The sequence below is a fragment of the Bubalus kerabau genome, chromosome 9 (assembly GCF_029407905.1).
Source record: "Bubalus kerabau isolate K-KA32 ecotype Philippines breed swamp buffalo chromosome 9, PCC_UOA_SB_1v2, whole genome shotgun sequence".
Lineage (NCBI taxonomy): Eukaryota > Metazoa > Chordata > Mammalia > Artiodactyla > Bovidae > Bubalus > Bubalus kerabau.
The window spans coordinates 79,506,690-79,523,246 of record NC_073632.1 but is presented as its reverse complement, the minus strand read 5'-3'; the positions used below and the strand labels follow the sequence as shown (position 1 = coordinate 79,523,246).

Below are 16,557 nucleotides of genomic sequence, written 5' to 3'. Positions count from 1 at the left end.
GGCTGGGGGTACTCAGCAATGGAGCGACCGCGGGGACCCGGGCGCCCACACACCTTCCCGCAGAGCGCGCATCGCTTCTCGCTCCCGGCGCAGCCGCGCGCACTCTCCCTGGAGAGTTTGCGGGATCCCTGAAATATGGACCCCGGGACAGAGGGTCGGAAGAAGAGGCACTCACCTCCTGCTGCCCGGACCGTCTCAGGATCCCAAAGTCCAAGTGTCTCCCCCAGCAACAGATCTGTGCGTCCGTATTTACGTATTTATTCTCTTTCCTTCCAGTGTTGAAGTTTCGCCTTCACACTGTGCCTCTGGTGAAAAGAGGACATCCCCTTCGGCCACCCCCCCCCCACCTCCAACAAATAGCGTATACCAGTGGGGGAGAGACGGAGCGGGGGGAGAAGCGGCTACGAGGGGGAGGAGGAAAGGAGAGGAGCCAAAACTCCCGATGGCGACAGGAAAAAAAAAAAAAAAGGGAGAAGAAAAGAAAAACAGAGCGCGCGCCCAGCCACCGAGGTCCTCACGGCCAGGCTTTTCTGCAGGCTCTCTCCCGCTCCGAAGCGGGAGCGACAGCTTCACGCGGCCAGGCTCGAAGTTTTGCGCGGAAGCCGGGAGCGGCGGAGGGTGCGCCGCACGGCGGGCAGCCTCGTACTTGCGCGCTGGGTGGGGGCGGGGGACGCCGGCGCCCGCGGCCACTGGAGGCCGCCGGGGGCACCCCCCCACCCCGGGGTCAGGCTGTGGCGGGGCGGCGGCACACGGGAAAGCGACTCCTTTTTATTCGACCTCGGGCGATGGCCTGTTGTCATCGCTCACGATCCCGCGTGGGCACCACTCGGGGGCCCTGGGCGTCCCCGGTGGCGCCGCGGTAATCTCCGCGCCCTCCGCGCCGCCCCCACCCCGCCCCCACTGGCCGGGCGCCGGCCGCAGCCACCTCCGGGCGGAGGGGAGGGACCCGCGGTCGCAGTCCCCTCCCCGGACCGGGGAACCGCAGTCTGTGCCCACCTGCTTCTGCCCGGCAGCAACCACGCCACCCCCCCCCTCCCAACCCCCGCCAGTTGTCTCTAACTCGGTCTCTACCCGATTCCCGGTGTGGACGACTTCGGGCGCCCAGCGGGATTCCTTTCCACTTACCCCCGGGGAGAAGAGAGGAGGAACTTCGCCTACTTCGAACTACGTAAAGTACAAAACACCCCACGTCGGACTGGGGAACTTTCTCTGAATGGAGGAAATACTCCTTTCCGTGAAGATGTATGCGAGGCACGAAGAGTGAGCAGCGTGGGGATAGGCTGTGCTGGAAAGGGCCTGGGCCCCCGTCCAGCGCTGGGCGCAGGTAGGCATCCCTCCCAGATGCCCAAAGGTCAGGCTGCGACGACCGACTTCCAAGACAGCGTCAGAGCCTCCCCAGGCACATTGCTGAAGCGACATTTCCTGCGTAAGCCTTCTGCGCATGCAAGATACACCCACGTAGGATCTAATATTCTATATGCACTCATGTGGAGATCACAACCCGAGATCTGAGCTAAGTTGACAAGCAACAGTACATAAATTTTGCATCCATTTCATCACCTCTTCGTTAAAACCTATTGTCAAGGTTAGGAACATCTTTAGTTGTCACATTGATTAAAAGTGTTTTGATTTGTTGAGAATTTAGAGTGGCAGTCATTGCACTGGTCACGTATGGTACATGTGAGTTCATATACTTTTCACATCTCTATGGTGGTTATTTAATCCTGTATAAGAGATAAGGAAACTGAGGCCAAAAGAAACCCAAGGAATGTTCCCAAAGATAAATCCAGTAGTCTCTATAAACACAAAGTCTAATATTCAACAAGCAGCCCTTCAAACTGCCTGAGCCATGACCCCAGAGCTTACAAGTAAACTAGTAGGAATGACACCCAAAGAAAATTTAGTTTCGGTATATTATCAACCGAATTATATTTTGCACAAAGTTCAGGAAAAAATTTCACCCTCTGCTTCACCTGAGTCTTAAGCAATGGACATGGACACCGTCGAGTTCAAAAGCAATCAACTTATTTTTTGATCAGTGGGGAATTATGTACAATAATTAATAGGCAATGGGAAAGGTGAAGTTGTAAATTTAAACTGATAAATGCACTCATTGCTGCACTCATCACTCACTGGGTGTTCTTTCCTGCAGATTTATTTTGGAGGACTTAGGCACTGCCAGGCTTGTTTCCTTTTCTGGTTCTCAAGGTAGAAGGGCTTTTGGCAGTGGGTTTGGCTCAAAGGGGATTTGAACCATGATCCAGATAAGAGCACATTTTGGCCTGAAGAGGATGCCACCTCCTATACACTTAAGAGGGAAATATCCATGGGTAGATTCAATTAACTTTGCAAGTCTTAATTTCCTCATTTCACAGGTGAAGAAATAAGGGCTCAGAATTTTTAGCAACTTCCTAATAAACGGCAGACCTAAGATTCAAACCAGCCTCTGTGTAACCGCAAAGGCCACTCCTAGCCACTGTCATGCTATTATTAGTAGTGGTAGTAGTGAGGAAAAATAGTAATTATTTTAGTACAGCTTATATGCTACAGGCAAAATATGCAATTTAAATGTTTTGTCAACCATTCACTGTCTAGGAATGCTCAGCAACTATAGTAATTATCATGTAAAAATTAAGGACAAGGCTGAATGTACTACTCTCCTCCGAAGGCCACAGATTTTTACATTTCATTTTTGTATGAAACATTATGTGTTAGTTTGACCTAAATAAAAGTGAGAAGATGCATAATTTGGATAAAATAAAAATTCATACTTTAGTACAGCATGTTCACACAGAGACAGGTTTTCAGCATGTTGCTTTACTCACTCCTAAAATCATATTTTCAGCAATACTGATCTTGCTTTCAAGTTACTTTGCTCCCACATAATTTTTTATAATCTACATAAGAATACGTTTTACAGAAGTTACCCTCCCTCAAAAAAACTAGAATTCTATCACACTGTTACTTAACTTCTTATTAGTACTTTCAAATTCATTTATGTATATTACATAGATGTCATCAGGAGTAATATAAAATCTCATGTTTCAGTCCACCTTTGAAATAAGTTGAGCACAAGAGATTTAAGAATTTTAAAGTTGTATAGGCAAAAGTATATTGCATATTTAGACAAGGCATTATTTCTAGCATTTCTACTAAATATAACTTTTATAATTATTGCCATATCATCTTTAATACTGTTGACTCAATATTATTCTTTAAGCTGTTTTTATTATATAATTATATATGATAAAGGAAACTTTTTGTCATTATCATAAATGGAAAATCAATATAATTTTCCATGAATAGAGGATGACCTTGCAAATGAGTCATTTTTACAGAAATAAAAATTATCTTGTACCACCTAAAATTATCTGACGCCAGTTTGAGAAACACTGGTTTAAAGATTTACACTCCTTGGGTTCCTTGGGCTTTCCAAAACCTATTTTCTAGCCTTCCTTTTCCATCACTGTAGAGAAATGTTGAGTCCAAATTTTTTTTAGCTATTGCATTTAAAATTATTGTATTAGTAAATTATTTCCATGCCTAATATATACTTGAAGTATCTGAAATTGAAGTGTCTTTTGAAAATTAATTTAATTTTTATTATTTTTCTTAATATCTTACTTGTAAAATGCAAACAATTTATAAACCCACAATTAAAAACCAAATTACTTTCAAGGAAGATAATAGCAGTTACCTTCCGAATCGCCCCTCAACAATCTTAAAGCTTAGCCACTGAAAAAGAAACTTTCTAACTGAAGTGGCAGCATCTATTGGTGCAGTCTGGTACTGCACCCAACAGAGTTCTACAAGGCAATGAGGAGAGGAAGATAGATCATTGGGGAGAAGCTCAAACAGCCTGAAATGACATGCAGGGAGGAAAATTTTGAAGTCTGAAATCTGCTGGAAAAGTCCAGAAGTGATTCAGAAACACTAGAAGGTTTGATATGACATGAATCAGGAATTTAGAATATCCTTGAATGTATAACTTCATCTGAAAAAGGATATTTGTTGTGGGGGGAGAAAAATAAAGATGACTTTATAGTGAAAACTGGTGGAAATAAAAGATTCACTTATTAGAAAGTCCTTTAACCAGCCCTTCCTGCAGTTATCATCTATTATTTATTTTTAAAGTCTGTATGGCACTGTTCTGGCATTTGTTTGCGAGCAAGTCAAATTAAAAAAACAAAGCCCTCTATGAGCTCATAGTCCAAAACTTTATTTTAATTTTATTTTAAAGTAACCTTAAGGGGAAACCATTCCATCACTTTAGTAAGGACAAACGTTATGCTAGAAAATGGAATAAGACACTTACTGAACACAAGTTCATGTGCCAGACACCAAACTAACTGAAACATCAGAGTTTGGAGTAGAGAAAGGTTTATTCCAGGGCCAAACAAGGAGAAGGGTCATGGTTTGAAATCCAGGAAAGGTCTTAGGAGACTGAATGAAGCCTAATTCCCACAAACAAGAAACAGGGGACATAGAAAGGATTTGTACCTCGGAGGGCCCAACAGGGTCCTGCCTGCATTCAGTACTACATTCACCAAAACAGAAGACAGAAGACTGGATGCTTGTAGAAATAATTCCAGAATAGATCTCTTAAATTACTCATTTTTGGTACATTTAAAGTCCAGCTGGAGGTATACCCAATTCTTAAAAAACAAAGTCATTTGGTAATTGTCTCGTACATTCTAAGCCAAATCCTTTGAGCTTGGGGAGAGTGAACTTCCCCCTGGTGGTTCAGTGGTAAAGAATCTGCCTGCCAATGCAGGAGACACAGGAGACACAGGTTCTATCCCTAGGTCAGGAAGATCCCCTGGAGAAGGAAATGGCAACCCACTCCAGTATTCTTGCCTGGAAAATCCCATGGACAGAGGAGGCTGGTGGGCTACAGTCCATGGGTCTCAAAAGAGTCCAGTAAGACTTAGCGACTAAACAACAACAATCATGAACTAGATTTAACACTGTTTTCTCTACTACTTTGCTAATAACAGAACAAATAAAGATCAAACATGATTGCCCAGAAGTCTAAAGTTCTGTGCTCCTGGTTTTCTAAAATCTATAAATAAACACATTTTCTGAGTAATTTTGTGCAAACAGATCAAGCTTAAAAAGGTTTTCTACTGGTTTGTGAAAGTGAGGAAATCGGATCTGCAGGGGACCTGTCGGGTCATTCTCTTGTGCTGGGCTCTCTGCTAAACTTCCTCATTCTTGGCTGAGTCTCTAAAGAAAAGGAAACACACACTCTCTGGGAGACAGCTTCATTATATTTACTTTTCAATTCTCTCTTGAAATTTTTTCTCAAGTCAATCCTTTTAGTACCATATTATGCAATCTTACTCTATCTTTCATGTTTACACCCAACCTTCAGCTGTTTATAAACAGATATCATGCCCAGTTTTAGTCATCTGTTAGCCACGTTAAACAAATGTAAGGCCTTTTAATCTGGTTTCAGTTCAGTCTCTCCAAGCCCTTAATCATCCTTATTGCTTGTCTCTGAACTATTTCCAGTTTCCTGGATGTTCATTTTCATTAGACGAATCCCACACTGAATGAGTTATTACAGGTGTGGTCTCATTAACATAGCACAATGAATCCTACATTTATTTTTTCTCTTGTGGCATTATGTTCTGACTTCCGGGCAAATTCCCAGGAGCTCTGCGACTTCCATATTCTGACGAACTTAGTGTAATGTTTTTTTCCTCAATTTCACGTCACACAGTGTTTCTTTTAGCAAACTATAACAAGCCTGATTTCTTCTCCAGTACTTCAAACACCCAGTTTTAAATGATAGTAGAAGGCAAAATATGAGTAAGATTACTTCATTGTGCTTTTCATTTCATTGGCTTATCAATACCTACATCTCAAAACAGGAAATGTCCAGTCAATCTCTTTTTGCATACAACTCTTCATCATATCAGAGAAGGCAATGGCACCCCACTCCAGTCCTCTTGCCTGGAAAATCCCATGGACAGAGGAGCCTGGTAGGCTGCATTCCATGGGGTCGCGAAGAGTCGGACATGGCTGAGCGACTTCACTTTCACTTTTCATGCATTAGAGAAGGAAATGGCAACCCACTCCAGTGTTCTTGCCCAGAGAGTCCCAGGGAAGGGGGAGCCTGGTGGGCTACCGTCTATGGGGTCGCACAGAATTAGAAACGACTGAAGTGACTTAGCAGTAGCAGCAGCTTCATCATAGTCTTATGATACACATCTGTCTGTGAAAAATGTCCACTGATTATAATCTGAAAGTCTCCAAATGCACAATTCAATGATTGGAGGAAGGAGGAAGATTACAGATGGCAAATAAACTGATTTGTCAATTTTAAAGTAATGTATTTGGCATAGTCAATTCCAGTACCATTCATTTTATAAAATCACAAAGTTAGGAAGATTGCTAAATTGCAGAAATCCATTTAAACTGAATATTTTTGAGTGAAACTATTATAACATCACTGAAAACTATACCAAAAGCTTTATAATGTCCATTCCTTCCACTATATTTTATAGCACATTTAGAAACTATTTATACAATGTTTTTCAATTTTTGGTATATATTCTCAGCACCAACTCCAACATCAATTAAAATGTCTGTTCTGTTCATCTTATTTATTCTTCCACCAACCCTCTCAAAAATATTAGTCAGGACTAAGTGCACCTACTTGCTGTTGTTCAATCACTAAGTTGTGTTCAACTCTCTATGATCCCATGAACAGCAGCATGCCAGGCTTCCCTGTCCTTCACTATCTCCTGGAGTTTGCTCAAACTCATGGTAAAACCTATAAATTTGATTTTTACCCGCATCCTTTTACTAATCTCCTTTTCAGAAGTCTGGGAAGTCTCACTCCCAGGTGGCACTATGAAGAACACGCCTGCCAATGCAGAAGTCATAAGAGATACGGGTTCTATCCCTGGGTTGGGAAGATCCCCTGGAGAAGGAAATGGCAACCCACTGCAGTGTTCTTGCCTGGGGAATTCCATGGACAGAGGAGCCTGGTGAGCTACAGTCCATAGGTTTCAGGGTCAGACAGGACTGAAGCAATGTAGCACGCACGGGAAGCCTCACTGTAGGTCATGTTGACATCTCAAGCTGGACACACTCCAAGGTGAACACATCAGCTCAGCGACTCCCCCCAACTTCTCCCACCAGCTCCTCTTCTTGAATGAACTTTGTCACCACCTTCCTTAATGCTTCTTCACCTCGCTTTCTTTCATTTCATAAACACTAAGTCAAGAGGACAAGGTAATTTTGCATCGACAATGTCTCCCCATCTATTCTTCCATTTCTTTATCATAGCTGCCTCCCCAAGCTGGGTTCCACAACTGCCTCTTCTGTCATCATCAGCATTCCCCCTTCTCTAGGTTCTTTCCTGCTCATCAGGAGAAGAATCTTGCATCTTCCTTTGTTTTCCATGAACAGCACCTTGTATCTAGAACTTGATAAACAGTTGCTAAAAATATAAAATTAGATGCTTAAATGAAGAATGAACACATTCTCCAGTTGATAACCTGACTTCATTATAACAGAGGACATTCAGTGTGATGAAGACTTTCCTCCTGTAAGTTTAATTTGTGTATTTTAATCTAACTCTTGTAGGATCCCCTTTGGGAAATTTGATATACTCCCTAAGCCCAAACCAAGTCCCTCTTTTGTATTCTGCATTTTACTATTCCAAATTAGCAGGGATAAAGTGTTCTTTGTGTATCCTATGGTTCAGGACCTGTGATGAACCATCCCAGCTTCATGATAGAATTTCCAAAGCAGCCTATGGGTTTAAAAAAAAAACAGAGATTGGGGCATATGGCTCAAGAGGTGAGCCTGAGGACAACCCACTGAGACAGGAAGCTTTATGTCTACAGATGAGGGAGGGCTGGGTTAGAAAAAGGCAGGAGGGGAAGGATTCAGAATAATCGCCTTTCTCAGTGCCTGTGTAGTGCTGGGGAAATAATAAGGGTTCATTACTATTGCACTGAACTAAATGAACTGATTTAGCCACAGTGCCCCTGCTAGCTTGTTTTTAACTTCAAGGGAGCCAGAGCTACCCCATCTGAAATGAAAGGATGAGCCCACAAACCTTTATTTGAAGATGAAATGAGTAGTGCACCTTAGGGAGGCCTTTATTCTGGTGCTTCTCTATTCTGCCTCATCTGAATTTTTGAGTTCTGAAAGCCCTGTAGCCTTCTTCTTGTGTGTGCTTGTTTAGTTGCTTCAGTCATGTCTGACTCTTTGTGCGTCTATGGACTGTAGACAGACAGGCTCCTCTGTCCAAGGGATTCTCCAGGCAAGAATACTGGAATGGGTTGCCATGCCCTCCTCCAGGGGATCTTCCTGACCCAGGGATCGAGCCCAGATCACTTTACATCTCCTGCATTGATAGGTGGATTCTTTACAACTAGCACCAACTGGGAAGTCCTTTCCCTTCAAATAAAAGGCAGTCCAATTTACCAGAATTGACCTTTTGTCTGCATAGGAGCCACTGAAGAAGCTCTTTTCATTTTGAATGAAAAAATAGCCCATAAACACTTAATTTTTTTCCCAAATTGGCCTTATTGTTAAAAGAAATGTTCATAACTGCCAGAACTAAGGCCACTCAGGAAATTCAAGGGACCAGTGGCATTGCTTAGCATTCATCTTGGGTTTCAGGATATCAAATTCTAAAATGCTCTTCTTTCACTGTCAAATCCTTTCCTCAGTTTTCCTATTTGAGAACCTGTTATTTCGTGATTGGTCCCACTGACAAGCTTTTCATTGGAACTTTCTTCTCCCTTGGCTTTTGTTGGCTGCTCTGGATTCAGTCACCTCCACCTCTCTGATCACTCTTTGTTAATCTTTTCCTTGAATCCCCTCGGCCACTTAAATGTGGATGTTCTCAGCATCTGTTCTTAGCCTTCACAAACACTCAGTCAATCTAAGGAGAGACAGAGATGGACCAGGCAGAGTCCCTGTCCTCCAGGAAGTTTCAGTCTAGAGGAGAAAATAGGGCATCCTAGGAAAGATTGCGGAGAAGGCAATGGCACCCCACTCCAGTACTTTTGCCTGGAAAATCCCTTGGATGGAGGAGCCTGGTAGCCTGTAGTCCATGGGGTTGCTAAGAGTCGGACACGACTTAGTGACTGAACAACAACTGTCACCCACCAGGCTCCTCTGTCCATGGGATTCTCCAGGCAAGAATACTGGAGTGGGTTGCCATTTTCTTCTGCAGGGGATCTTCCCGATCCAGGGATCAAACCTGGGTCTCCCTATCGCAGGCAGACTCTTTATCATCTGAGTCACGGGGAGAGCCCCCAGCTTACACCCTTGCCAACAGGTAAAGCCCAAATGTGGTTCTAAAATTTTTAGCAGTGAGTCAAAAAGAGAAACTTGATTAGCTATCCAATTCTCAGTGCCATGAAAATATAGATATAGATATAGAAAATATAATTCTGATGACACTAAGGCTTGTCTTCACAGTAAAGACAGTGTGTTACGTCACATACTAATTCTCAACAACAGCCTACTAAGTAGATGTAATGACTCCTTCCACTGGCCTATTCTCAAGGTTAAGGTTACTGTGTCTTAAAAATATATATATTGTAGCTGGGAAAGACAGTGCAGATGCTCTGAAAGAGTCCTACGAGACTGAGCAACTAACCCTTTTCTCTTGTAATGGGATCAGCTACTGTAGTTTGCCTTTTTGTACTAGCCTCAGCTCTACACCATTTAAGCCCTATCCTATTTTTCTTCTATTTCATATGCTTTTAATTATTTTCTAATCATATTTTAGTCACATAAACTGCCTGTAAATAAGGAGCTTTTAAAAATGCTCTTACTATTTTGAATGACTACATAACAAAAAGTAGGGCCAAGGTTACTTTGATGATTAAAATTAAAAGCAATTGGGAAAATCAATTATATGGTGATATAAATAGTCTGCATAGAGTAAACGGAGAAGGCAATGGCACCCCACTCCAGTACTCTTGCCTGGAGAATCCCATGGACGGAGGAGCCTGGTAGGCTGCAGTCCATGGGGTTGCTAAGATTTGGACACGACTGTGTTGAGAGAGTGAAGGACAGGGAAGCCTGGCGTGCTGCAGTTCATGGGGCTGCAAAGAGTTGAACATGACTGAGTGACTGAATGACAACAAAATCAAAGTGTATCCAGGGTTAGAGTTTTAGGAATCTTGCATTTTTAAAATATTCATTCCTGAGTAATTCCTTCCACTGTTTCTCTAACTTGCTTACTCAACCATTGTCAGCAACCCACCAAAGAACTTCAGATAAAAATTTATTTTCTTTTTTCAATAACAGTAAGATAATCAAGACGATCATTGTCAAAGAATAACTGATTTTATAAGGCGTAAATAGGTTTGATTGTAATCTGCCTCAAACTTCTCATTGGTAGCTGCAGAACACTAATTGCAGAAAATTTCAGTGATTTGCTCATTAATTGTTGGGGAAAAGGAAGTAGAATACAGGTTTCTCAACTCTTCTCATGCTGGTTGAAGTTTCTGAGCACATCACATTGTGCATATTATAACTGAAGATGACAAACTTTAATAGGAACTCTAAATATAATTTTCTATAAAAATATGCAACCAATTAAGAAGTAACAGAAATGTCAAGACTCATCCTTATTATGCCCTCCTTTTTTTCTTACTTTTTTTTTTTAATGTATTCTATGCAGCACTTTATTGTTGCTGATACTGTTTAGTTGCTAAGTCAAGTCCAACACTTTTGCAACCCCATGCCAGTAGACAACCAGGTTCCTCTGTCCATGAAACTTCTCAGGCAAGAATATTGGAGTGACTTGCCATTTTCTTCTCCAGGGGTGCTTCCTGACCCAGAGATAGAATCTGTGCCTCCTGCATTGCACGTGGATTCTTTACATTGAGCCACCAGAGAAGCCCACAGCACTTTATATTTGCTGGCTAAAATTGGAAACTGATAAAACAATTATTTAGTATAGGTTTCCTGTTGTACAGAATTCAGAATATTATTACAAAGGGAGAATGAATGAGATCCATTTACCATGGTTATCAGATTTCAGGAATCAAGCACACATGAATTTACTAATTTTACTAACACTCCCTGTAGAAACTGGATGTCAATTCAAAGGCAAGTTATAAATGGCAATAAGAATAAACCATGAATGTCATGTGTATGTATGCTGCTGCTAAGTCGCTTCAGTCGTGTCCGACTCTGTGCGACCCCATAGACGGCAGCCCACAAGGCTCCCCCATCCCTGGGATTCTCCAGGCAAGAACACTGGAGTGGGTTGCCATTTCCTTCTCCAATGCATGAAAGTGAAAAGTGAAAGTGAAGTCGCTGAGTCTTGTCCGACTCTTAGTGACCCCATGGACTGCGGCCCACCAGGCTCCCCCGTCCATAAGATTTTCCAGGCAAGAGTGCTGGAGTGGGGTGCCATTGCCTTCTCCAATGTGTATGTATATAACCTTGCTTTTTAAGTTTTATATTAATTACTTTTAAAGAAAGCGAGTCTTGCATTTACAGCTTTATTCTTAGTATCAAAATTCAAAGATGTTTGTTTGATAAGGTGAATATTCTATCAATACTAATATTATGTTACTTTCCTCAAAACAATGCTAATACAGTTTGAACACAACGCTGTGATGTTTAACTTAAAAAGACTGTCAAAGTAAAAATGAAGTATAATATTTAAAATGGATAACCAACAAGGACTTACTGTATAGAACATAGGATTCTGCTCAATGTTATGTGGCAGCCTTGATGGGAGGGGAGTTTGGGGGAGAATGTATATGTATATGTATATGTATATGTATATGTATATGTATGGCTGAGTCCTCTCACTGTTACCGGAAACTATTACGTTGTTAATCAGCTATACCCCAATATAAAATAAAAAGTTAAAAAAAATAAAAATGAACAATAATGCAGGTACAATACACCAGGACTGCCATGTAGGCTGAGGACACAACCAAGCATGGATTTAGGTACCTATTGTCAACTGAAAGTATTTCATTCATGTTTTTAAAATCAGAGCATTTAAAAATATGTTTATTGGATATTTTGTCATAAAACTTCATAAAACAATTACTCTTATGCTATCATTTAAATTCTTGTTGAGAAAAACCTCAAACTTTAAGTTAATTTGGGGAGTCTACATATTTTGTGTCAATCCTCAGATAAATATGGAAAATTAAAACTTTTCTATTTCTAAATAGCAAACATCACAGCTCATCAAGGCTCACACTTATTTCACAAATTAAACCCACAACAGTATTGTTTATGCATTTAGTTCAATGTGCAAACAATGCCTCATTGAGGGTTGTATTTCAAAACAAACAACAACTTGCTTTAGTTCCCTTTTCATTTCTTTTTAACTTTGAAGTGTGTGCTTATATGAAACAGCGTCTCATGGCCATCAGTGGTCTGTATACCATGAGTAACTAGCTAGATTAACTCCTAGCTTCATGTTACTGCTTGTTATAGAGTCTACAAATTGTGTCTTTGGTGCCAGTCTTGATCATACATAAATTACAATGTTTTGTCTCTTCATTTTTTCAATATGTACTTCCTTTAGATCCCTCAAATCATTAAACAACAACTCTGTTATTTTAATGCCATTAGCATTTCTGTTAAAGTAGTGATGAATAATTTTTTCACATTAAAACTAATAAAGGGTTATTCATCTCAATACTTATGAAATTTTGTACTTTCAAACACTGTATATCAGTTAGAAAGTGAATGTCTATAATTTTCTTTTTGCTTTAAAAATTTATATGTAACCTGATATTTGAGATTGTCTAGCAAACAAAAATTCATCCCAACATTCCAACTTTTATTAATAACCCAGTATTACATATGAGTTAATCTATACTTAAAAAAAAAAAAACTTTTCTTACAAGACTCTTTCCTTATTTTAAAATTTCTAAATGATTTTTCATAACTTCATGACTTGATGGACCTCTACTAAAAGACTTCTAGAATTTTCTTGTGAGGAAACTGAAGCATTCTGATTTTCTTATAAAATGAAGAAATGAATACATACAAAACTCAACTGCATTTTGCCTTTTGTTTGGACTTTGCCAAATCCAATGGTAGCACCTTTTTTATGGAAGAAATGACCAAAACCATAATCTCATTCCATATGCAGATGAATTATAATTCTAAGCAAAGGTAGAATCACCATTTGTCTTATATTTTGAGTTAATTTCTAGAGAATGTAAAAAATGTAACAAAGTACTTTGTGATAGTCTCACCAGAACTTGGAACAGTTTCTTCAGAAAAAAAACCTAATTACAATAGCTTTCCCTCAGGCACTGCAACCTATAATTTAGCAGTCAACATCTCAAGGTATTGTTTGTGGTACTTTTTGCTAAAGTCAATTGCATTGCAATCCACATCCTGAAATTTGCCTTTCAAAGTTCCTCATGCAACCATCTTTAAAACAAAAATGTTTACTTGACATTTTACAAACTGGAATGGCCAAGTATCATCTAAAAGATTAGCTAGTTAACTGAACATTTCTCCTTCTAGATCATCTTCAAAAACACTGTGTATTCTCTATTTAATGTCTTGTGCTGTGCTTAGTCACCCAGTCGTGTCCAGCTCTTTTTGCAACCCCATGGACTGTATGTAGCCTGCCAGGCTCCTCTGTCAATGAGGATTCTCCAGTGAGAATACTGGAGTGGGTTGCCATGCTCCCTGCCAGGGGATCTTCCCAACCCAGGGATTGAACCCAGGTCCCCCGCATTGCAGGGGATTCTTCACTGTCTGAGCCACCAGTGAAGCATTTAGTGTTTTGGTTGATACTACGTCTCATAAGTTCCTTTTTGTATTGTATTTTGTTTTAAAGCTGAAAGTCAGCTATTGCTATATCAAAACAATACGTATCATTTAAAATATATTTTTGCCACCATCTTACACCATACACACAAATTAACTCAAAATGGTATAAAACTTGAATGTAAGATCTGAAACCATAAAATTCCTAGAAGAAAACATAGATCTTAGCTTCACTGACACTGGTCTTAACAGTGTTTTTGTGGCTCTGATGCCAAAGGCAAGGAAAATAAAAGCAAAAATAAGCAAATCTGACTACATCAAACTGAAAAGCTTTGTACAGTGAAGGAAACTATCATCATTTAAACTTTGCCTTTCAAAATGAAAAGGCAACCTACTGAGTGGGAGAAGATATTTGCAAATCACAGTTCCCTGATCACAGATAGAACCAGTGCCCACTTCAGTGGAAGCTCTGAGTCTTAACCATTGCACTGCCAGAGAAGCCCTGGTAATTCATTCTTATGGGTTAACATCAAGGGAAAGAGGGGAAAAGAAGTTGAAGAAAAGGCTGCCTATCTACTAGGAAATATAAAGGGAAGGATATAGGGTTAGTGAAAGGAGTTACATGTTGATTCTAGCTGCAGTCATAAAGATGTCACTTCCCACACTCAGCAAGAATCCTTTGAGTCATCCACAATCCATAATCTTAAGCACTGTCTCATGATCTGGCACATAGTAGATATCCAACAAATATTTGTTACATAAATAAGCTGATTCAATTTAAAATATATAGCTTGATCCTTAAGACATTTCTTTATATTTCCCTAAAACCACCTTTCCTGAGTTTGGAAGCTGTCATAGCAGCAAGAATTTTGAGACTTCTATATCACAAAAACAAGAAAATGGTTGATTTACCTCATTTTGAATTACAGAATCCATACAAACTAGTCAAAGTTTTAAGGTTACTTTCAGTTTTTCATTAAAACATCCTATGTTGAATGTGCTGATTTGGCAAAGAATGACCTTTTGGCTCTGAAAATCATTTTTCCTGTAATGTTAAATGAGTGTCAAGAAATTAATCCTCCCAGCACACTTATAGAAGCAATAATAGTATGAGTTGGTTAAGAGCTGCTTTGATAGGGTACTGTAAAGCCCTTTAGTCTTTAAAGAGCCCTGGCATTAGGTAACTTTAATTGTTGGTTTCAGATGTCAGTCTCCATCAGGAACACAGCTGGAGACTGATAGGTGTCGCTTGGGAATAAGCATTTTGTGTTACTTTGAAGTCAATTGGACTGAACATGAAAATTTTATAGTTAGTGGCAGATTTCTTTTTAAGATATTTAAGTAAAGTATCCCTTAAACCAATTACATTAAAAACTATCCAGAATAAGAAACCTCAAAGGGAAATTCTCCTCAGTGGCAAAGTGTTAATCAAATAAACCAAAAAAACAGTTTTCCCAAACCCATAATTTCCAAGCTTGGGGGTGTCCTCATTTGGTTGCAGCCCCTTTTAACTCTTTCCATTTCATTTCTAAGCATCTTTTGTATTAAGTAGTTATTTTTAAAATGTTCAGAAAATGTAGTATGCAGTTGACAAGGGCAAATGGTGTGATGGTCAGGTATGGCAGAGACCACACCTGGGACTGATCCTTCTTGTTTTCTTTGGAAAACATGGGCTTCCCTGTCCTGGGAATTGTGTCCTTCATACAGAGAGGGGCTTCGAACTGACTCATTTCCTCTCTGACGAGTACAAGAGGCTAACACGCGTATTTTTTCTCAATTATTCAAATGCTTCAATTTTGTTTCCTACTGGAAGAATTGTACATACATCAGTTTTTAATTGATCCATGAGTTATATACTTTTCATGAATTAAAATGAAATTAACCTGATATTAAAGTTCATGGATTCCAAATCAGCAGATGGGAGTCGACAAGTACTAAACCAAGTGTTCTGACATGAGGCAATCAATTGTTATTTTACAATTAAAAAAAAAAGTAGAGAAAAGAAAGCAAAATAATAAATAATATGTAATATATAAATTGGTTGACTTTAGTATTTTATCCAAAGTTATTTCTAACACATTCTCAAATTTTCCAGCTCTTGTTTGACTCTGACTTTAGCATCAATCAGTGTCTGAGTATTGACACCAAACTTCATTCATGCTTTATCCCTTCGGTTTTCTCACTCTTGACATTCCCTGTCATACCATTAGACAGCTACTTCTATTCTTTGCTTGAATCACCAGAGAAACTTTTGTTCTAGATACTTTATGTACTGTATTTATTGGTTTACATAAAGAACAGAGTGACTCTGGGGGTGATGACTCTGTTATAGGAATATCTGCCACCAAAGATGGAGAAGGCAATGGCACCCCACTCCAGTAGTCTTGCCTGGAAAATCCTATGGATGGAGGAGCCTGGAAGGCTGCAGTCCATGGGGTCGCTAGGAGTCGGACATGACTGAGCGACTTCACTTTCACTTTTCACTTTCATGCATTGGAGAAGGAAATGGCAACCCACTCCAGTGTTCTTGCCTGGAGAATCCCAGGGACGGGGGAGCCTGGTGGGCTGCCGTCTATGGGGTCGCACAGAGTCGGACACAACTGAAGCGACTTAGCAGCAGCCACCAAAGAACATTTGCATTTTTCTCATCATCCGTTTGTTGAACAGCTGCAAACAAATACATTTGAATTTTTTTTTTAGAATTAGAGACCCAATGATTAAGTACATAAATGAAAATTCTGTAAGAGTAGAAGCTATCATAAACATTATATAGTCATGGAGTCAGAGGAGTAAAATGCATTTTAAGGA

At 40.1% G+C, this 16,557-nt stretch overlaps 1 protein-coding gene across 9 annotated transcripts in view; it reads right to left on the bottom strand.

The window, feature by feature from the left end:
* EYA4 (EYA transcriptional coactivator and phosphatase 4) overlaps positions 1-16,557 on the bottom strand; it is a 358,775-nt gene that overhangs the window by 313,457 nt on the left and 28,761 nt on the right. For 2 of the 9 annotated variants that reach the window (XM_055535675.1, XM_055535672.1), the window contains exon 1: positions 176-1,025. The exons of 1 other annotated variant lie outside the window; for it this stretch is intronic. The gene's annotated coding sequence lies outside the window, so the exon portion shown is untranslated. Of the gene's footprint in view, positions 1-175; positions 1,026-1,125; positions 2,513-16,557 lie in introns of those variants that run through there. 6 more of the 9 variants (XM_055535673.1, XM_055535671.1, XM_055535669.1 and 3 more) reach the window with 5 other exon arrangements.